Source organism: Macadamia integrifolia, unplaced genomic scaffold (genome assembly GCF_013358625.1).
Source record: "Macadamia integrifolia cultivar HAES 741 unplaced genomic scaffold, SCU_Mint_v3 scaffold995, whole genome shotgun sequence".
In the NCBI taxonomy this organism is placed as follows: domain Eukaryota; kingdom Viridiplantae; phylum Streptophyta; class Magnoliopsida; order Proteales; family Proteaceae; genus Macadamia; species Macadamia integrifolia.
Window position 1 is genome coordinate 39,867 of NW_024870613.1, and position 9,153 is coordinate 49,019.

Sequence of the window (9,153 nt, forward strand, 5' to 3'; positions counted from 1 at the left end):
TTTGGCCCATAGTTTGTTTTTTAAAACGCTAAGGGTTCTTTGGCCAGTACATCTAGATGGGAATCTTTGGACTATTGGACCAATTGTGCTATGTATGTGAAAGGATGATGTGACAATTTTTTATTGTTTATTATCAAGAGTCATCTGATTGCCCATGTTTCAACATGTTCTCTTTTTTTTTTTTTGGTGAATTTGTTTCAACATGTTCCCGATTGTATCGACATATACACTCTTTAGTCTTTGTGGTCCAAGAAAGGTTATGATGCACCCACTTAATAGTACTGGATTTTTATGTTGTACCTGCCACTTGATTAACTCTAGTTAAATTTGTACTTTACATGTGAGTTAGGAATATTAAGATCTTCCCACACAAAATTTTAGCTCCATTTGACCTTACACGGCATATATTCATACTGATATGGATATTCACTTTGAATTATTGGGTGGCAAATAAAAAATGATTGCTTGATTTTCTATACCCTTGTGGGGTACTATTTTTCCCTTTTCTTTTCTTTTTTAATGAGTGGACCACTGCAATTTCTTTTTCCCTCTGGTCCCATGTGTGCAGTTTTTTCATTATATTCTTAAATTTTTTTTTTTTCTAACAACTAAGATGAAGTAATAACAAACCTCTCATTATACAAAAAAATAATATCTTTTTCCAATACCATCAAGGGTGATGAGATATTCACTATCCTTGCAAATTAAGTTTTGGGAGGAGCAACTTGTTCGTCTAGTCTTTCCCATTCGAGCAACTTTGTCCATCTAGTCTTCTCCACACCCACATATAGCCAAATTTTCAAGGGAGCCAGGCCTCTTTTCGTAGTCCCATAAAAATAGAGGTTATGTGTGTGGACATGTGAACATGGTTCTAAAAATTTTCTTGTACCACCTCTAAATTTAAAATTTATAAGGTGCAACCCCCTAGTTTTCTAATAATATCGATCGCACCCTTGATGCATAACAGTTAGCTTAAGACTGGAAAAGACCCTTTTGACCCTGTTACGTTCCTTTATAAAACAACCATTCCCATCCATTGAAAGCCCACAAAATTAAGTGGGACTCATACTACTTCTCCCAAACTTATTGTTCCCTTGTAAAGGTCAAAAGGAAATACACAATAGGAAGAGAGACCAGATTTGGCCAACTCATTTGAAAAATAAATGGCAGATCTCAATCTCCAAGAAAGAGAAAAAAATGATGATTAGAACAAAGAGATCTAGCTTGATAAATGCATATCTCTCCAAGAGCCTCTTGAGTGAGCCTTTGGATCCTTCGAATCATCGTATTTGAATCACCCTCTATGATCAATTGGATCTACCCATGCATGCTGAATAATTGTGTCAAAGATATCCACCGGAATAGAAAAATCTTAAAGAACAGATCAGGCCTACCTGGAAATTCCTCCTATTGCAAGAAGAAATCTTCCTAGGCTATCGTGGAACCTGCACAAAGAGGAAAACACAAGAGAGTGATCGTCGGGCTGATCCAATGAGGGACTCTCCAATGCCTAAGATAGATCTCTCTGCTATAATTCAATTAGAATGGAAAAAGTTTGATCCATTGGAAAAAGTTTGATCCGTTTGAGTGAGAGTCCCGCTTTTGTAGCTTCCTAAAGCTGTTAGGAGTCCAAGCTGGAGTTGTAATAGAAAAGTGAATGTGGAAGATGTCCTAGTTATAGAAACTCCACATCCAAATCATATCCCGTAGGATAGGGTGAGATATCCTTCTTTCTAGGGAAGATTCGATTCTCTTTGAGAATCCTTTCTGGATTGGGGTGCATCTGCTCTTTGCTAATGGGTCACGTTTCAGACCTAGATAGCCTACTGAAGCGTATCTTGGTAAGGAAGCCCCTGGGGTGTCTATGCCGAGCAAATTAGGCCGAATGGTCCATTTGTCGAGCGACCTGGGTTGAGTGGTCTAGTTATCAAACTACTTATCCCAAATGATGGGCTGCACTCGTTGTTTGTCGTTTGGCTGGTGAGGCCCTGGTCCTGCTATTCGGTTATAATTCTAGTGTCATTGACCTTGTCTAGATGCTTAGGATTAACAACCAATGGGAGTCTGCGCTGCTTTCCTCACACTGGCATATGGCGTGCCGTTCGGTAGCTGGGGCTCTTTTAGTGGAGTAAGTCGGTTGGCTTCTGACCTAGTTGTAACTACAGCCAGGGTAGGTGACTAGTCAGGTCTAAACCACTCGTCTGGGCTGGTATTATTACCATTCACACCCAGGCTCGCTACTTGCTCGGTTCACATGATATGCCCTAATCATAGCACATTTTTGTTACAACAAATTGCCCCCACTCCTACCTAGTTACTTGTGGTCGATTGGAGTGTTTTGGGTCATCTTGGAGTCAGGAACGTGGCTCCTTGTGGCCGAGTGTCGTGTATCGTGGAAAGGGTAATCTCCTTAAGGGCTCGACCTTTCATCTTTTGAATTTCTATCTCCCTTAGCCATTAATGTGTCACAGCCTTTCCAGGAGACATGCTGAGGCGACAACAACTTTTCGTGATTGAATAGAGAGTTACCATGTCATCTATCTTGCCTCCAGTTTGGCTCTAAAGGGTCAAACTGGTCCAACAGGTCGGTCCGATTCACACCCTTTCACATGAGGAACGTCATATCACCTGTTTACCATTTAATGCCCCCCACACGCACTTGGTGGAAAACTTCATTTTAAGTCCCATTTTATTGTTCATCTTCTTCATCTCTATCTTCTTCCTTGCGCTCAAGAGTCTTGCTCCATTAACATCTTCTCTCTTGTCACCGGTGTTGTGAGTGAGCTTCGTTCTCTTCTAGGACTATGGCCGTTGCCTTCGTGCTCTTTCGTTTGCTGGACTTCATTCATTCACCAATAAGCTTTTCCTCTCCGACTTCTCCTTTTCCTTCGTTTTCTTCTTCTTCTAGTTCTTTTCTGGCATTAATGGCATCCACCTAAGACTTGGAGGCAGAGATTAAGGCGATTTGTGTCACTAATAGGGTTACATTTGTGCCCTTCATCCCCATTTCGTCGGGCACTACCAATGGGGCCCCTGGCTCTCCCATTGTACCAATTCCGATTATAGTACCTCCATCAGGGACTGGTCCTAATTTGGCCATCCTTGGCATCCATGAGCATCAAACTCGCCTTTATTCCTAAAGGCATCAGGTTCGAGGCCCTGAATTACCATAACCATTTGAGGGAGGAGGATTTAGTTAAGATTAGATGTCAAAATTCAATCACCCTCCGAGCACTTGCCCTCAATGAATTTTCTTTTATGTTAGGCAGCAACAAGGTTAGCTTGTTTGAGGAGGCCTTCAGAGATGGCTTCGCTTCCTCATACACCCCTTGTTGCCCGAGGTAGGGGTGTCAATCTGTCGGGCCGGGCCAGTCTTGGTCAGGCTTAATGGGGCTTGATCACTTGGAAGCCTTGCATTGTGAATGCCCATTTAAGTAAACGGGCCTAGCTTTAGGGGGCATGGTACAATTTATAATCAGGCCGGTCAGTGTCGGGCTTTAATTGGGCTTCTATAAACGAGTCTTAACCGGGCTACGGACCTATTTAAGTCTAAACGGGCTCTAAACAGGCTTTAAACATGCCTACCCTAAAATTCTGTTCTTAAGTTGGTTGAATGCCCAAAAATATGTGAGGCAAATCTTTAATAAAAAAGAGAAATGATATGAGATTATGGTTGTTCTTACAAAGAAAAAGAAGAGAGTATGACCTTTACAACTTACAAAATAAAACTTAATTAAATCAAATCCTATTACAAAGCAAAGGGTAAGAAAGCTTAATTTGTTTCTTACTAGTAATGCCAAAATAGAAATTTTATGTAGTATTAAAGAGGGTCGGGCTACAATGAATCGGTTCAAGCCAGGCATATAAATGTGTCGGTTCGGTAAGGCGCTCGATGGGCGAGCTACTTGTATCGTGAACACCCATTTAATAAAGATGTTGGGCTCAAGCCCAACACGTTTATTAATCGGGCCGGTCTAGGTTGGGCCATAAGCATATCGGGCTCGGTCGAGCCTACTGGTGCGGGTTCAGAATTGACACCCCTAGCCCAAGGTTTTTAATTACTTTGGCATTAGTCCCTCCCAACTTTTACCAAACAGTTGGCAAAGCATGATAAGGTTCTACGCCCTTGTCAATGGGATAGACCAAGCTACGTCTTTTTCCCTCTTCCTAGCCTACTTTCATTTGAACTCTTAGGGTGGCCATCATGATTGGTATGCAATGGCCAGTGCGAAAAGACAAAGGTTGTGGGGGAGAACCCTTCTTCCATCAAGGGATGGAAAATCATATTCTTCTTTGCTTCAGGGATTGAATGTCTGCTAATCGGCAACGTATGTTCCAAATCGAACATCACTGCAGTGAATTTCCGTCCCACCCTATTGGACACCAATGAGAGGACCCTCAAAGTGCTAATGGATTTGGGCCATATCATTGACACCACCGAGTTGGGTGATAAGGACTTTCTCAATCGGAATGGGTTGACCATAGGTGATTCGCCTTTCAAGAGTAGTATTCTCTTTTAACCTTCTATGTTTTTTTTTTGGTACTAACTTAAGTCTTGTACTGTAGCGTCGCTCAGCCGTCACATGATCCAAGCCACCTTCACTTCTCATGAGGCCCAAATTCGAAGCCGACCAGAGGTTCAAAGGGAGACGAGACCGAAGCTGCCAGTCACCCCCTGAAGAGGTGACATAAAAGGAGAAGGGTAGCATTTGCTGTCAACCAATTGTTCCATAGAAGATGGGGTGCCAATGGTTACCGACCCAACCATTCCTCAGGACACGGAGGTGGCAATAGTTGTTGATCCATTTGTCCCCCAAGACATGGAGGTGGCGAGCGAGGAGATCACGGTTCATCCCACAGCTGACGTAATTCGAATGATCGCTCTTGTTGGCTCGTCTGGATGGACTGCCTAGCCCACAAAAGGTCGAGCGACAGGGGAAAGCGCCTATATTGGGGGCACTCCACCGCACGTCTGTTCACCTCTCATAGAGGATTTGCCACAATAGTTGGGCCTTGGGTCATGGATGGCTTTGCGGCCCAGCGAGTCTTCCCATCAAGTAGGGATTTTTGAACAACCCTGGTGACACGGTCCCATCCCTTTGAGATGAGTGCTCATAGCGGAGGAGATAGAGCAGGTGGAGGTTACCAAGGCCAAGGGCAACTACGTGGCCATTAATGATAAAGACAAGTTGAGGATCGTCTCGCTCGACAATTGCTTGGTTTTCAGATAGAACTTTATGGCCGGCTTTTGGACCTACACCTGCCGCTACACATGGGATTGCCTGGTCATGGAAGAGATGACAATGTAAGAGCTCAACCTAAAAGGGAGAGCGACACTTGCTTGGGTGATTTTTTTCTCAAGTTACTTGCATTGTATTTATTTTTTGAATATTGAAATTCTTCACTTGTGTATGCTATGTCATACGCTTCAGAGGTGTACGACTGAGTGGATAGGTTGACCAGAAAAGTGGAGGTGTTGTGGGCTTCTTTTATGGCCGAGGACAAGGAGATTTCCCCTCTCACTAAACAACCGAGGAAGATGAAGATCGAGGTTGAAATGGCTCGGAACTCCCTAGATGCTCGGGAGATTGTGTCCATCCTCGAGGCTCAAGTTGCCTCGGCTCATGAGGCTTGTGAGGTAGACAATTTCAGCTGGGAAGGGGAGAAGAAAGACCTACAAGATTCTCTCAAGATCACTGAGGCTGACTTGGGTTGCACGTAGACCTAGGTAGAAGAGGAGAAGATCTTCTCATAAAACGAACGAGTGATTAGGGAGGAAGCCAAGCGACAAGTGACATGGTTGGAAGAGGAGCTTAGGCCTCTTGGGAGAGGATGTCTACCCTTTATGCCCATGCGGTGGAGGAATATAAGGCTTTGAAAGATTTTGAGGACTACATCGCCACATAACATATTGAAGCCTACATTTACGAGGCCCGTGACTGTCGGGACTTCATCTTTGTCAAGCAATCAACATTTAACTTCACGCCCTTCAGGCCTATTGATGAGCACAATAAAATCTTAGGGATATAAGTGTACATTTTACCCCACTGTGGATAATACTACTTTTATTTTTCTTTTTATTTTTAGTTTTCAAGTTTACAAGAGAAAGTGCTTAAAGTGAATCAAGAACCAATCCAAAGGTGGGACCCACTCATTGGTACCACATCCTCTCTCCTATAAAATTCTGAAGATTATTCTCTCTCCTTGCCACCTCACAAGATCTTGAAGATGCTATGCAGAGATTCCTTTCTGATTTAATCAAGATTGCAAGATATTGGTTAATATTGCAAGGAAGGAATAGAATTTGTTAATTTTGGAAATGAATTCTCTCTTTCCTCACACAATATCTCAGAGAATGAGGATTTTTACTGAGATTTTATTTTATTTTATTTTATTTCTTTTCTTAAAGAAGACTTATAGAAGGAAGGAGGCAAGACAAAAGCCCTATAAAAGCCCCTTCCTCTCCCTCCTAATTATTATTCCCCTTAGTTTATTTTCTAGTTTATGCTTAGTTTTCTTCTCTCTCTCCATCTCTCACTCTTTAGTTTTAGTTATTCTCTATTTTTGCTTTAATCACTTTTGTAATAGTTTTTTTTTTATATCAATTAATACAATAACTCTTTTATTCTTATTCAGACTTTTATGTTTATGCTTTATGCAATTGAGTTGTAATTTTTAAAGTTATAGTTCTAAGCCTAGATCTAGGTGACAAGATCACAAGCCGTGGAGCATCTTTTTTTTCAAGTTCAATTTTTTTTGTTTCAAGATTTGTTTTCTCTAGTACTAGAAATTTCAGATTTGATTTATTCCAGTTTTGGTTTTTAGTACTGGTAGTATCTCAAATCACCCAAGCTTTCAAGTTCAAGGGTTAAAGTTCAAGTAAGTAGGCTCCTTCAATAGTCTTCTCTCCCCCCTCTCATTCCCTCTTCTGACTACCCTTTTTTTCTTAATTTAGGATTTTAATTTCAGTCGTTACATTATTGCTATCCTTTTCCCCCAAGGTTCATGGCTAGTGTATGTATTGGCTTTGCCTCTCCTAGCCATAGAACCATCAATTTATTACTTTTATTTTAATTGTCTCCCTTTCCCTAAAGCCAAGTAGAGTAACCCTTATAAGAGTGACTCTCTGGTCAAGTAGGGAAGCTCATATTATGATGCATCTCTCGGACTAAGTAGAGAAACCTACTTGTGAGTCTCTCTCAAGCTTTCTCCCCTTTCTTTTACTTTATTTTTATTTCAGTATTTTTTTTCTTTATTTTTTTTTAATTACGTCGTTGTTTATTTTCACTTATTTATTTATTTAATTTTAATTGCGTGGCTTGCGTCTTTAAATTCTTAGATGACGAATGGTTAGGATGTTATTTTAGATACATATGTTTAGGACGGTAGTTAGAATTAGATCACAACCCTTAATAGGTTCACTTTCACATTATTAAAAGAAAAAAAAATAAAGTGGCTGCTCTCTCTGTGTTCGACCCGTAGCTACACTGATCCGTACGCTTGCGGTTACATTTAAAATCTCCAACAAGTTTTTGGCACCGTTACCGGGGAGACAGTTCCATGTTATTTTTTACTTTCTTTTGGTAAATCGGAGTGCTTTGTTTTATTTTTTATTTTCTTTTATTGAATTCCTGAGAAGAACAACTTGCAATAATAGTTGTATCACTGGAGGTCGCTATGCCTTACAGTATAATAAAGACAGGTTTTGCCCTGTAGCAATATCTCAGGAATTGACCTGAGCAACCCTGGATCCCTATCGGTAAGCTCTCAAAAAGCCAAAAAAAAAAAATCATAAAAAATCATAAAAAAAAAAGTTTTGCTATCCATTCTTTTGTGCTTGTCTTACTCTAGTTGTAGGTAGTTTTCTATTGCATGAGTGTTAGGTGGGTATGTAATACTAAGAATGGATTAGAAAAAAGAGATCCAACAAGTAGTGACCCTATACATTTGCTCTCTTTAAAACCCTTCAATATGGGAGACCAACAGTAAAACCCTTCACCTAAATCTCTGAAAGATAGGTTCTACCCTGCTAGAACAACCCAACCTTCCTGCATAGTTCTACCACAAGCCCAGGGCAATAATTTTGAACTCAAATCTCAATACATCACTATGTTGCCCCACTTCCATGGGTTGATCTCTAAGGATACATACCTATTTCTAAGGGAATTTGAAGAGGCATGTGTTCTAATTAAGATCCAATAACTTTTTGATGATGCTGTTAAGCTTAGGTTTATCACTTTTCCATTGAAAGACCAAGCTAAGAAGTGGTTGTATGGGTTACCCAAAAATTCCATAACCTTATGGGAATAGTTCACAGTTGTCTTCCTTAAGAAGTTTTTCCCAACTCACAAGACCAATAAGCTTAGATATGATATCCTTCAGTTTAGGTAAAAGTCTAGTGAGTCATTTTCCAAACTTATGGAGAGATTCAAGGATCTACTCCAAGAATGCCCTCACCATAGCCTAGACTTATGGCATTTATGTGAAATAATTTATGAGGGTATTGAATACCTAACTAAACAAATGATAGATTCTATATACCCTGAGGGATTCACATCCTTTACAGATGAAGGAAAGACATGAGAATTCTTACTTGACTTAGCTGACAAAACCTGTGAGTGGGAATCAACCCAAGAGAGTGAAAGAACCATAAGAGGAAAATGATATTTTGTGGATGGGATAGTAGCTAAGGAAGCCCATTTGGATAGCCTAATCAAGAGAATTGAGGCTATTGTTCTTAGAGAGCCATCATCAATCAATTTGGTTAAGATTTGTACTTGGTGCCAGTCCCCTGGACATCTCCTAGAAGAATGCCCTAACATCTCTGGGGGCACTTTTAATGATAGTGTTAATGCCTTATACCAGAATAATCCATTTAGTAATACCTACAATCCAGGATGGAGAAATCACCCAAATTTCTCTTGGAATTAGGGCAACTAACCAGGGCCTTCCAATTTCCATAATCAAGGTCAACTTGGATTCCAAAGGCCTCCCTTTGCACAATAATCTTTTTCTCAAAATACTTTTCCTATGTCAAATGTAGGATCTCAGGCTAGTTTTCTTAGGGCCCCTCTCCTATCATCTTATCAGCAACCCCCTGGGTTTACCAACACTGGAGAGGCAAGTAGAATAAGTGACTTGAAAAAAAAATAT

The 9,153-nt window shown here is 40.6% G+C and overlaps 1 non-coding gene across 1 annotated transcript; it reads right to left on the bottom strand.

Annotated features, from left to right (window-relative positions):
• Window positions 1–8,358: 8,358 nt before the first annotated feature.
• On the bottom strand, window positions 8,359–8,465 carry LOC122070756. Its single transcript, XR_006137958.1, has one exon. It is a non-coding gene; the product is annotated as a small nucleolar RNA R71 (small nucleolar RNA).
• Window positions 8,466–9,153: the final 688 nt, after the last annotated feature.